The sequence below is a fragment of the Dromiciops gliroides genome, chromosome 1 (assembly GCF_019393635.1).
Source record: "Dromiciops gliroides isolate mDroGli1 chromosome 1, mDroGli1.pri, whole genome shotgun sequence".
In the NCBI taxonomy this organism is placed as follows: Eukaryota; Metazoa; Chordata; class Mammalia; order Microbiotheria; family Microbiotheriidae; genus Dromiciops; species Dromiciops gliroides.
Genome location: NC_057861.1, coordinates 709,566,440 through 709,580,511, shown reverse-complemented (window position 1 = coordinate 709,580,511; position 14,072 = coordinate 709,566,440). Strand labels below are relative to the sequence as shown.

The window sequence follows — 14,072 nt, the reverse complement described above, 5'->3', positions numbered from 1 at the left end:
AATCAAAAGTTCTTCTTTGCTGTCAATTATCTCTTTATTCCTTTGTCCTTCCTGTTTGAAGGAATGGGCAAGAAGGTATAGGGGATTATAATGCAGAACAGCTGAAAAGTTCCAGCTTGCTATTTAATTTCTCTGTAATTCTGGGTATGTCATTTCATTTCCCTTGGCCTCAGTTTTCTCATTTGTAAAATGAGGGAGTTGGACTAAAAAAGTTGTTGTAAGCTTTAAGTCTGTTTCTTAGTTAGGTGGCACAGTGGATAGAACAAGTGGATAGAGTCAAGAAGGTCTGAATTCAAATCCAGCTTCAGAAACTTACTTGCTCTTTGACCCTGGGCAAGTCACTTAACTTCTGTCTGCCTCGGTTTCCTCAGACTCCTAAGGTTGTTGTGAGGCTGAAAGTCTCTAATATACTTATAGGGTTTAGAGCATTGGCTGGTATGTAGTAGGTAATCAATGCTTATTTTCTTTTCCTCTGTGTGTTCATGCTTCAACCAGTATACATGCATTTCCAGTCATGACTTCTTCTAGTGCCCAAGAGTTTCTTCTTTGAGCCTCTCCCCTGACATCTGTTAATCAGCCAGAGTAACCTTGATTAGGAAATAGAGAAGGCAAATTAGTTAATATTATCTGTCTGGTCCTGTGTATGTCTTGTTCCTGCTCTAGGCCTGGACCCCAGTTCCTGAATCAATCTTGGAACTTAGAATGATTTTTTAGAACTGGAGAGGACCCTTAAAGATCTATAGTTGATCAATCAACAAGCATTTATTAAATTCCTCCTTTGCACTGTGCTGGGGCAATAAACACAAAAGTGAGATGGGTCCTACCCTCAAGGAGTGTCTTTTTGACTGGAAATTATAATATGGGAGTGGCCTGATTCCCCCACACCCCTGGCTCTTGATAACCTCCTGACTTTCACTCAGTTTACTCGTGCTTCAGAGCTGCAGAACAGTAAGGCATTGGGTCATGGTTGACAGATCATGGAGTTAGACATTGGGATGCCTCGGTTCTTGTCTCCATTCTGCTGTCAGTCAATCAGTCAGTTAGTAAGCATTTATTAGGCATATATTCTGTGTCAAACACTGTGCTAAGTGGTGGGGATACAAAGAAAGACAAAAGGCAGTCCCTGTTCTCAAGGATCTGCTTGGGTGAGTCATTATCTCACTATGAGCCTGTTTTCTCTGCTATCAAATGAATGGGTTGGACTAAAGGATCTACAGGTTGCATCTAGCCATGAGAGTCAGTAACCAATTGCTGGTCCATGCATTGTCACTCGAGAGCAAGGCCTTGATATTTTAACTCAGATTTGGGCTGGAAGTCAGGGGATGTGTTGCTATCTGTCCTCCTTGCCAAAGACTGAGTCAGGGCTTTGGCCAAGGCGTGCTTCCCTCTTGCCCTCTGTCTGCGTTCCCCACCCTTGCTTCTCTCTACAGAGAGCATCTGGCACCTAGAAGGTTTCATTTAAGGAGCCTGGTTTCCAGCTGTCTCCTTTGCATGGACTTTAGAGTTATGACCCAGCTGTCTCTTGGAGCTGAGTCAAGCCCCTCTGCCTAGGTCTGGAGAGCTAGGTCCCCTTCAGGCCTTCTTTATCTTCAAGGAGTCATACTCTTGTTACTGCTGTATCTGGGCCAGGCAGGTCCAGGTCTTCATAGTAATGTAGAAAGAATATAAGAGCTGGGAAGATTCTCTAAACCAATCCCTTCCTTTAACAGACCCAGAAGACTGAGGCCCACAATCACACAGCTAGTCATTGGTAGTGGCAGGACTAGAGCTCAGCTTTTCTGACCCCTAGTCAGTTCTGTAGTTCTGTGCTCTGTCCACTCTACGATGGTGTCTCTAGTTGTACTGTCTTATTTGTCCTTCCTGGCACCACTGTCTTGGCCTTGGTCTTCCTGCTAACCACACACTGGGGCCTAATCCTGGTTCCTTTCCCCAAGCCCCGCGATATCTGGGCACCAAATTACTGAATGCCAGGGGCCTGGTTGGTCTGCCAGGGTAACATTGTCTGAAAGGGAGCTGTGTTACCCCTTCTTCCCTCTCCAGGCCGTTTGCAAATAAATAGCTGGCCTGAGAGGCAGAGCATTTCAATCAGTCAGGACTTACTGACTGAAATGTCTCCTGTGTGCCCAACACTCTGTTGGGTTCTATGCGGATAAAGCAGATAAAAGAATCCCTTTTTAATTTATTTTTGTTTTGTTGTGTTGTGTTGTGTTTTTTTTTTTTTTTGGTGGGCAATGGGGGTTAAGTGACTTTCCCAGGATCGCACAGCTAGTAAGTGTCAAGTGTCTGAGGCCGAATTTGAACTCAGGTACTCCTGAATCCAGGGACAGTGCTTTATCCACTGCACCACCTAGCTGCCCCCAAGAATCCCTTTTAAAAATGTAACAATTGGAGAATAGTTCTGTTAAATTATGTGATATTCTTTAAAGGTATTAGTGGAGTACAGAAGAGAAGGGAGATCAATGCATGGGGTCTGGAATGACCAAGGAAAGCTTCCCAGGGGACATAGGAGCTTGAACTGAGCCTCAGTGGTGAATATGATTGGGAGAGGAGGGGATGGCTTCCAAGTAAGGGGGAAAGGGCATGTACAAAGGTGCATGGGTGAATAAACTGGCTGTCCTGAAGTGGAGGGTGTGTTGGGAGTCATGAGGGGTAGCTTAAAATGGCTTGCATCAGGCCAGTTGGTGGAGGGCCTTGCAAGATGGACCTTAGCTCCAATGATCCATGAGCTCTTTCCCAAAGGTCTTACACTTTGGGGCATATACTTTTGATCCTTTGTGGTCAGGATAGTTAGAAGGAAGAAGGAGAAGGCAATGTCTCATTCAAGAAGGTCTTCTAACAGCTGGGTTGTCTCAGGAAGGATTAGTGAAGGTTTGGGAACCAATTAATTATCAGGCATTTGATAACTACTTACCAGTCAAAATAAAATGATTAAGTCAGAAGACATCACAGAACACAGAATTTCTGAACTGAAGGAAGCCTTAGACCATAGAATGGTAGAATATAGACTTTAAAAAATTAACCAATTTTACTTTTATAGTTGTCTTTTATTTTTAACATTACCCTCATTTCTCAAAACATCCCTTCATCTACCCTACACAGAAACCATCCACCAAAACAAAGAGGACCCCCCCTCAATCAACACATCAGACATGTCTAACACTGCAGGGGGCTCCTAGAGCTAGATTGTACTAGCTCTGAAGAGCTGATTATTACATTTCCAGGGTGAGTATTTACACCTCAGAAATCAGCAAATGGTACAACTCAGGTCTTGGATTAATGTTTTATTGATTGTGTAGACTCAAGAAAGTGATGGAGAAAATTTTAATAATGCAGATAAATTTAAAAGTGTGTCCTGCGTACTTTTTTTGGAATCAGTTGTTAAACATTTACCAGAACACTTGTCTGACAGCATATGTAATATTCTTCAACCTTAGTTGAAAGGGGTAGAAGGAGAAATTGTGCACAAAACATAGAGTGTTTAGAGCTAAAAGGTACTTAATAACATAGACCATTAAAAGTAAAAGAGGCCTTAGAATTTGTAACATTAAAGCTTCAAGGCATGGTGAAACATACAAAATATTTCTAATAGTGCCTGCCTTCAATGAGTTTACAGTTTAATAGGGGAGAGAGAAGATAGATAGTAAGAGAAGGTAGTGTATGTTGAGGGCTAAGTAAGAGCACTTGGTAAATATAGGGGCTCATAGGAGGACAAAAAATCTGCATGGGGACTTGATTTAGACTTTGAATGTAGGCAATGACAGAAGGAGGATATTCCAATAGAGAGAAATAAAATATACAAATGCCCATGCCCTAGTTAAGAAACAGGAGTGGTCTACTATTCATCAATATGGTTGATCATTTTAATTGTCCTTATTCCCTTTGTTATTGATGCAACAAAGACTCAAGCATTTCTTCCCTTTGGACCCCAATTTCTCTGTCTATAAAATGAAGACTGTGGATGAACTGGCTCTTAAACTGTTCTAGTTCTAAAATGATCTGAATCTTGCTGCTTTGACTTGTCTGGAGACACTCATTGGGCTGTACTGAATTTAAATGTCTAGTTCAAGGGCCAGTCTGATGTCTGCCTGGCTCCCCCTCTGTCTTTTAAGAGCCCAATAACCCAGAAGGGAAAGAGACATTCTCTGTGTGCATAGATTTGGGTGAATTTACATGAAGCCAAGTTTCCTTGAGAGAATATTCTGAGTCAGTAGCTACTGGACCATGAAGAAATGCTCTCTGCCAAAGCTGGGGAGCCAACTGAGGCTGGAAAGCTCCAAAAAGAAAATGACTCAGAGTGTAGAAGTGCAAATGATATCTTGAGAAGAATCCCCATTGTTTTCCAGTCCTGGATTGTCCCCAGACTCACAGAGTGACCTTGGATGAGTCCTAGCACACCTCCTTTCATTTCCCTCTTTGGACAGAATGTGGTGGTGACTCAGGGACCATTTTGGGAGGTGATCTGAAATTACTCACCAGCATGGTGTCTGTCCAACTGAGTACTGTCCAGGCTGGAAATTGCAAGGATCTTGTGACCCTGTCTCATCCATGTCTTGCCTTAGATTTATCTTTTCTCTTTATTTTTTTAAACACTCAGCAATTTCTCATTTATAACTCATACCAGAGGGATCAATCCATATTAGTTTAAAATAGATAATATAATATAGAATGTGATGTTACATATTCTCTATCTTTATCTCTCTATCTCTGTCTATCTTTAATTGCAAGGGGGTAGTGTGACATAAGAAATAAAGAGCCAATCTCAGTCAGGAGGACCTGGTTTCAAGATATGCCTTTGATATGCTCTAGCTGTGTGATCTTGGACAAGTTAACTTAGCATTCAGTGCTACTGGGCAGAACAGAGAGCTGACTTGCTTTGGTAGAGCTACATGGTTGAAATCACAGATCTGAGACCAAAAAATGGATTATAAATGTAAGACTACTTTCAATAAGTATAAATAATAGAACATATCTGAACTTTTAGGTTCATAAAGCCAATTTTAGGTTCTCTGAAAAATTATTTTCATTCCCATTTTGCAGATGAAGAAACTAAGGCTCAGAGGGATAAACTGGTGGTCACACAGATTTTAAGGGTCATATATAAAATGTCAACCCAGATCTTCTGATCCCAATTCAGCATTTTTTCCACCATCCTATGCTGCCTCTCTAGAAATAGAGGACGAAGAAATTGAGCCACTTAGGCAAGCATTAAGACATAGAAGTTTTGATCAGTATTTAGCAATTTGATTTCCAGGCTAGAGAATACCCATTCAAGGCCTAGAATCAGACTTGCAAATGGGAACGACTCCTCTTCTTCCTCTTTTCCCTTCCTCTAGCTCTAACACTCTTTTTCCTCCACTGTCCTTTTCTCCCTCCTTGTTCTAGGTCTCCCTCCCCCTCCTTCCCCCATCTTCTGTCTTTTATCTTCTCCCACCATCTCTTCTTCCTTTTTTTCTTTTTTCTCTCTCTCTACCTTCCTCTGTGTCTTTGTCTCTTTTTTCTTCATGGTGGAATAGTAAAACCACTGGGTATCCCATCCAAAATCTTAGCTTTGAATCTTGGTTCTGCTACTTTAAACCTTAGGCTAAGGTACCAAACTACTCCTGTGTTCCAGTTAAGGATAACGAGTCTAGAGGAGGGGAGCTAGAATCAATTAACAAGCATTTATTAAGCTCCTGCTATATACTTAGCATTGTGTTAAGTCCAAGGGATACAGATACAAAAGTGATACAGTCCTTTTCCTGCAGGAAGTCCCTTTCTACTCCACTGAGGATACTGTAAGAAAACCCCAGACCAGCCCCGCTTACATCATCACATAAGGTTTGGGGAAGGGAGATCATTCTCCACAGTGCCCTCAGTTTCCTTATCTGTAAAATGGGGGCCTTAGACTAGATGAATCTATAGTCCATTCCAGATCTAAATCCCTTACGTTTTGTATTTCTCTTCTTCCATCTCTCACCCGCATTCCTTTGCCTATCACTTCTCCTTTCTGGCATCTTTCATGGTCCTTACTTCTTTGCTTCTGTCTTTGTCTGTTTCTCTATCTCTGTTTCTCTTTTTCTTTCTTCCTCTCTTTAGATGATTCTTTGTCTCTGTATTTCTGTCTCTTTATCTATCTCTGTCTCTTTCTGACTCTGTCTCTCTTCTGTGTACTCATCCTCTTCTACTCTTTGCACATTGTGCTTTGCTCTGGATATTGGAGGAACGAGTGGGGGAGAGTCTATCTTATTTTTGGGAAGAACAATCAATCTCCCATCCTCCCAGGATCCTGGCCATGCGTTTTCTACAGGAGCCTGGACTGGGTGAGGTCTCTGCCCTCAGTTCCCAATACTGAAGGGGAGAAGTGGGGCAGGTGCAGGGACTAAAGGGTGGAGGGGAACAGGCCTATCATCGCCATCTGGCTATCGCTTCCTAGTAGCAGGGCGTTGTAACCCAGCACCTTCATGAAATATTAGTGATTGGGTGCTAGGGCCGGGTTTTGCTAAAGGGGTGAGTGTTTTTGCTTTTGCTTTTTGGTTACTTCTTTGTTGGGAAGTCACCTTCGGGATCTATCCCACTGGTTCACGGTTGCCTGTATTCAAGCCCAGGTTGGGTTTCTCAGCAGGACCCATCTGCAGATTTGGTCAGCGATTCAATTCAGCAGAAATATAAATAGAAGCAGGGGCATTGGGCTCGGCGGGATAATTTTGCCTTTTGCCTGGTTGCACAGTCCTACGGCCCTCTGTCCAAGCTTGGCCCCTCAGCACGTCCTCAGGTCAGTATCGGATGTGGTGCCTCCATGGTAACCTGGGGGGTTGTGTGTCTCTTGGCAGCGATGATGCTCAGGTTGCAGGGGTGAATGAGGAGGAGAAAAAACAACAACATCCCAGGCACTGTGAAATCAAAAGTCCCGGGAAAGGTCACCACTCTGGCTGGGAAGCCTCCTTCCCTTCAGTTCCTGGAGAACTGGTTCCAGCTAGGCAGCCCACAGAGGGGAGGGGGCCTCACCAGCTTCTGTGGTCTTCCTGCATTTTTCCGGGAGGTCCTTCCAGGCCTGCAAGGGGATGTGGGGAATTTCCCAGCTACTGCTATACATGCAGTCCCAGGCTTCAGAAAGGGTCAAAAGGTTGTTTGGGCTGTGGGCCGTGTGTATCTTCTTGACTCTACTGTCTGCTCCTAACTTGTCTTCTGAGCTGTGATCATCAGGAGATCTGGCTTCTTACCCTGGCACTGCCACCCACCCACCGTGTGATTCTGACAAAGTCACTTGACCTCTATGGCCCTCAGTTTTGCAGTGTGTAGAAGGAGGGGGGGTTGGGTTGAGAAAATGATGGGCATTTTCTATGACAAGAACTCAGAGCTTTGCCATTTGGTCCTAGAGCCGGTGACTCTGGTGAAATTGTAACCTTGCCTGTGAGGGATGTCCTAATCCATTCCCTAGCAACAAAAAAGGCAATTGCCCGGCAGCCTTGGGTGTCATGGAGTCCTCTGCGGCTCTCAGGATTTGTGTCTGCTTTCCTTGGGGCGGCAGTGGCCTTGGAATCTATCCTGTCTGCAGTGAGAAGGGGAGGGGCTTGGGGAAGCTGCCTTCTGTCTGGCCTCAGTTGTGCTGGTGGAGGAGCCAGGGAGTGAGCCTGCCTCAGCTCGATGGAGAATGATTTTCCCCCTCCCCAAACTTGGTGTGAAGATTTAAGGGGGAGATTAGCCTGGGATATTTTTACAGGCTGGTAGCATGCGGTCAGCCTCAGGGAGGGGGAAATTGGAGCCACATGCTGCTAACTGATCTGGTGGTTGTCACAGTCTTTTCTAGAGTCTCCTGCAGAAGTGCCCCCCCCTTCCCCCAACCCTATAGGCTCTCCAACCCAGGCTTTTGTCTGTGATGGAAGCCCAGAGGGATGGATTGTCTCAAGACGTGGTTGTCCTTTTTGGCATCAGCTTGAGAGCTGGAGATGCGCCCTCCAAAATCACGTTTTTCCTTTGGAACCCTTAGGGGTCTCTCATTCTGTAATTCCTTAGTTTCACAGACTTATCCATCTAAAGCTGGGAGAACCTCACAACCCATCTAGTCTAATGCCCTCAATTTTGCAGACAAGGACAGTAAGATGAATAGAAGTAAAGTGATTTACCCCAAGGTCACATATGCATATCATAAGTGACAAAGCCAAAGCTTTGAACTTGGATACTGTGACTAACATTCAGTGCTTTTTCTATTTCACCATTTAGCTAAACCTTTCTTTCAAATGCCTTTATATCTCTTTAATTTGGGGATGCAACTTTTTCGCTTAATAAATTTGTTAAGCTGACCTTGTTGTATAGAGGAGGCATTACACTACAGTGGAATAAGCTTTGGTTTGAGTCAGGACACTTGCTTTCTAGTCCTCACTCTGCTAGCAGTTTCTGGCCTCACTTTCCTTATCTAAAAAAATAAGGAAGTTGGACCAAAATAGCCTTTTGAGAGAAATTTTGCTAAGTGAATTTGGGAAATGATACTCACTGAGTTCCCTTTGTAGGATTATTTGCTTCTGCTGCTGATTAACATTGTGGTTTTGGCCAAGTCCTTCTCTGGGCCTCCATCTAATGAGCGAGTTTGTCTAAAGGGTAACGTCTCTTTAAATATAAAAGTCTATATATGATCCATTGAGTCCAATTCTGATTGACATTTGCTAAGCACCTACTATGTGCATGTCTCTGGGTTGGGGGCTAGGGATACAAAACCAAAAAACCCATATAGTCCCTGACTTTGAGGAGTTTCCAATCTATAGGATTTTTAGGCAAGATTTCCTTTTAGGAAATTCTGCAATAAGTTAAACTTGCTTTACAAGATCAATGATCCTTCCATGTTTTTCCTTTTGACAATAATGTAGAATGCGTGCGCGTGCGCGTGTGGTGTGTGTGTGTGTGTGTGTGTGTGTGTGTGTGTGTGTTTTGCGGGGTGATGAGGGTTAAGTTACTTGCCCAGGGTCACACAACTAATAAGTATCAAGTGTCTGAGGCCGGATTTGAACTCAGGCCCTCCTGAATCCAGGGCCAGCGCTTTATCCACTGTGCCACCTAGCTGCCCCCTAGAGTGTGTTTTTTATGTAGCTTTTAGGGTCCAGAAATGAACCTCACTGGTCAGTATTTACTAGTCACAGACCCCCTCTCTCCCTGACTCTTGGATGAGAGTCTCCTTGGCAGCCTGCCAGGCCTTTGGCACTGTGGCCATTTCTAAAGACAGGTTACACAGTTTGGCCAACAGTTCAAAAACATTTCACCCTTGAGTTCCTTCCGATCTCTTAGGTGGATACCATCTGGTCCCAGGATTGTACCTATACCTAGCTTGTCAGCGCGACTCAGTCATGTCCTGTGACTCCATGGTCTTTTGTTCTTATGCCACTGCTTCAAAAGGCCACTCTGAATGGGGATCTCCTTCATGTCTTCCTCTAGAAAAGGGAAGCAAGGTGTTGATTCCTTTCCTCAGGTCTCCTTATTGCCCTCATCATGCTTTATGCATCCTTATCATGCATATAACCCAGATTAGAGTTCCCATCAGGTGCCTGAGAGTGAGCCCATGGATTCAAACAACAGGAACAGCAGCAGCAGCAACAACATAGCTTCTGCTCTTGATGGTTTTTTTTTTCTTTGCTTAAAACAAATCACTCTGGGGCAGCTAGGTGGTGCAGTGGATAGAGCACCGGCCCTGAAGTGAGGAGTACCTGAGTTCAAATCCGGCCTCAGACACTTAACACTTACTAGCTGTGTGACCCTGGGCAAGTCACTTAACCCCAATTGCCTCACTAAAAAAAAACAAAAACAACAACAAAAAAACCCCCAAAAAACCCAAATCACTCTGAGTAGATTATTAGTGACCTTCTCTCATCCAAGAGGAAGGTGAACTAAACTAGGTTGCAGTTCAATTCAACTTAATAAACATTTGCCATGTGCCTATAGCACTGTGCTAGGGTTAGGAAGGATTACAAACAAAGAAAATAAAACAATCCCTGTCCTCCAGAAGCTTACATTCTATTCTCATAATAACATACTGCTTCTTTCTATGCTCTTATTCACTGCTTGGAAGCATGGATGTTCTTTTTCTTTTTCTCACTGGGTTCTAAAGCTCTGTGTCTGATGCAATAGTTTTTGGACACAAACTAATAACTCAGAGTTCTCTAGGGTGGTGAGTTTTACAAATTGATGTACTCAACATTATCATTCCCATCGTATAGATGGGAAAATAGAGGCTCTGAAAGTTTAGGGAAAGGGGGACAGGGATACTTAGAGTTTCCTTTTACTATCACCTGACCTAATTTTACAACTTTCTTGATTGTTCCACCCAAGATTGTTCAACTTTAGCTTATTTATCCTGGCCAAGTGACTCATAGTGGAGTTCCCTTGCACCTCTTTGTGCTTGAAATAGGGGATTTCTGGCCATAGAAATGCCACTGTCTTTACATGGTCTAGTGACATTTTTTCACCTTATTCCGTGATATTCCTCATAGATCCACAAATATCCACCAGCTCTGTTCTGGGGAAGTTCTCTGAAGCCCAATATGTTTCATGTGAGGTAGAAAACTAGATACTCCCATCTTGTCAGACCTTCTTCCATATGCAGTGAACCCTATTTAGTCTAGTGAATAGAGTATTGGATTGGGAGTAAAAACAAGTTAGGTTCCAATATAGGTTCCAATACATTTTTTAAATCATAAAAGTAATTTATTATTTTCTAGTTACATGTAGAGATGGATTTTAGCATTTGTTTTTATAAGATTTCTAGTTTAAAATGGTTTTCCCTCCCTTCCCTCCCCCTTTCCCTGGACAGCAAGCAATCTGATATAGGTTATATATGTACAATCACATTAAACACATTTCTGCATTAGTCATGCTGTGAAAGAAGAATCAGAAAAAAAGGGGAAAACCTCAAAAAAGAAAAAAACAAAAAAAAAAGTAGAAACAGTCTGGTTCAATCTGCATCCAGATTCCACAGTTCTTTTTTTCTGGATGTGGAGAGCATTTTCCATCATGTGTTCTTTGGAGTTATCTTGGATCATTGTATTGCTGAGAGGAGCTAAGTCTATCACATCCAATACTTACTTCTAAGCTGTGTGACCATGGACACTTAACATTCCTGAGCTTCAGTTTTTCCATTTGTAAAATGAGTATTATAGTTGTTGGGAGATTCATAAAGTACCGTGCAAATTTTAAGCGACTATTTAAATATCAAAAGTTTTTTCTCTCTTTAGAACCCTCAGAATTTTAAATCTAGAATGTTCATAGAACTAAAAGAGATCTTAGAGATCTCCTCTTGAGGGAGGAGCTCAGAGGGGGGAGTGTTGTTTAGGGTTATCATATAGACTCTTCATTTTTTTTGTTGGGCAGTGAGGGTTAAGTGACTTGCCCAGGGTCACACAACTACAAGTGTCTGAGGTTGTATTTGAACTCAGGCCTTCCTGAATCCAGGGCTGGTGCTTTATCCACAGCATCCTCATTTTAAAGCAAGTGTTAGGAGCCAGTTCTCCTGACTCCCATCCAATGATCCTCCTCCATTCTCTAGATTTATGACTGCTTGTTAGAATACTCCCTTGATTAACTAGCTTGGTTCTGAATGTGCAGCTCATTAGCCTGAGGCTGTTTAATTTTGATTAAGGTCTGAATGAGAAGGTTTAGTGGGGCTGTGCACTTGGCAGTGTTATTCAGGGCCTTCCTTCAATCTACTTTTTGTCACCTATTGGGGATGCTCTGGGCCTTTTATCAGTTCTAGCCTAGCTCTGTGGCTTTCTCCTCACTAGGCTTCCTTCCCACCTGGGACTCCCTCACCCAGCGAATGCAGACCTGGTACACATCAATACAAATTCATATGGATGTATCCCTTCAACCTATGCCCCTATTTCTATTTCCCTTTCTTCTTCCCTTCTGGTTATTGAGATATTCTCTTTAGTCCTTCCTTACACACTTCTTTCCTCCTTCCTGCACAAAAATATTCTTTTTCCCTTTCCTGGGGCACTCCTTGATTCATGCTCCATCTCCTTTCCTGAGTCATTCCCCAAACCTCCAGGTGTGCACACTATTCAGAGTTCCTCTTCACCGTCCCCTTCATTTAGTCCATAGTATCATACACCTTTAATACTGGAAGGAATCTTTGAAATAATCTAGCCTACTTTTAGAGATAAGGGTATTTAAATCTCAGAGAATGGAAGTGACTTGCTCAAGGTCACACAACTTGTTAGTGACACATTAGAACATAGATCTTCTAATTTCTAGTTGAACAGTGCTCTTGGGAAGTTCTTTGGCTTTCTGACTCTATTTTCTAGCCTAAAATAAAATTTCCCTTGATTGTATATTTTAATTTTAATTTTCAATTAAATATTTATTCTCCTTCTTTATTCACCCATCCCCCATTTAAACGGAAAAAAACCCCAAATAGCAATACCCTTGTAACAAATATGCATGGTCAAACAAAACAAATTTCCACATTGTTCATGTCCCCAGAATTCTTCCATAATTGTTCTGTTTATTATTCCTTAGTCTATATAATTTCTTGATTTTCTACTATACAACAGCAGGAAAAAAGGACCTAGGCTTTTATGAGAGTTCTAGAGTTACCTCTTCTGTTTATATTGATTTGTTTTCCCCAGAGTCCCAGTTTGGGTCAGCCCCTGTCCATTCACATGGAGATTAGCTCACCCTTCAGGGAAAATGTGAGAAAGCAGAAGGATCCAGGGATCTCTGTTTCAGTTCCCCATGGATTTTAGGCCTGGAAGAGGGGCATCCATTATGAGAGGCCATGGAATACAATCATTAAAGGCCTGAGTCCTCTTCTGGGCTTTGCTTTTATGTTGAGCTTTGCAAAAGCATTATCCTGCTATCACCTTGCACCTTTGGCACTCTCTGCCTAGGGGAGACCGGGGCCAGGAATAGCAAACTTTTCTAGGTCACAGCAGTTGGGAAACCCAGCAGGGCCTGGACTTGTTTACATCTTTACTTCTGCTTTGAAGCCTGAGGTTATATAGAAACATCAGTCTTCCCCCTAGTGCTCAGAGGACTTGAACCCTAAATCATTATATGATTTGGTCCCTTCCTCAAACCTTTTTCTGGAGGTGGGAACAGAGGCAGTCATTCCCACTGGGCATCACTAACAGGAGATTGTGTGTGGCCCCGGTATAAGGCAGCAAACCTGGCTCTAAACACAGATGGAGTAGATGATGATGGTTTAGGGGGTGGGATTTTGGAAGCATCAGGAAGACCCTTCTCACTGAGTTTAAAATATATCCCCACCCTGATCATCGATGCCTGAAGTTCTATGATTTTTTGCTTTTACTTTTTATTCTGGGATAAGCATTGTCCTTTTCCTGCAGTCCTAGTTGAAACCATGATTCCTTCTGAAAGAGGTTAAGTCCCCCAACCCCACTAAAAGAGATTCTGACAGCTTTCGTCCTTGTTCAGATGGTCTAGGATAATTCCAAAACCCTGGCTCTAGGGAGGTGTAGATTAGGAGAATCACTGAACTTTATATGGCCCAGTTGTATAAGGTTTAGTGTGAAGAATATAGAATTTGGAGCCAGAGGCCCTTGTTTCTATGCTGGCTAGGATACTTACATTATGACCTGAGGCAATTCAATTTAGAATCACAGATAAAGGGTTGGAAGGGACCTCCTATGTCATGTAGTACAAATACTTAATTTTACAAATGAAGAAACTGAGACCCAGAGAGATGAGGGAAATTGTCAGAACTGATAGTAATGGTACTACATAGAGCTGAGATTTGAATGCAGGTCCTCTGACTAAAAACATAGTACTCTAATTTATTTCCTGGTTTTCAATGTCCTCATGTATAAAAGTCAAGGCAGTTAGAATAGATGAGCTCTTCTTTTTTTTGTGGGGCAATGAGGGTTAAGTGACTTGCCCAGGGTCACACAGCTAGTAAGTGTCAAGTGTCTGAAGCTGGATCTGAACTCAGGTCTTCCTGAATCCAGGGCTGGTGCTTTACCCACTATACCACCTAGCTGCCCTAGATGATCTCTTAATATTCCTTCAGACTCCAAATCTGTAAGTAGAGTTGCCCCTAGTTAATGATAAATCAAGGCAGTTGCCATGAACCCCAAATTGTTAATGATTGGGCC

At 42.8% G+C, this 14,072-nt stretch overlaps 1 protein-coding gene across 11 annotated transcripts in view; it reads left to right on the top strand.

Annotated features, from left to right (window-relative positions):
* The window catches only part of ATP2B2 (ATPase plasma membrane Ca2+ transporting 2), a 696,441-nt gene that overhangs the window by 378,621 nt on the left and 303,748 nt on the right, over positions 1 to 14,072 (top strand). The window contains exon 1 of one of the 11 annotated variants that reach the window (XM_043971637.1): positions 3,100 to 3,222. The exons of the other annotated variants lie outside the window; for them this stretch is intronic. The gene's annotated coding sequence lies outside the window, so the exon portion shown is untranslated. Of the gene's footprint in view, positions 1 to 3,099; positions 3,223 to 14,072 lie in introns of those variants that run through there. 11 annotated transcript variants of the gene reach the window in all.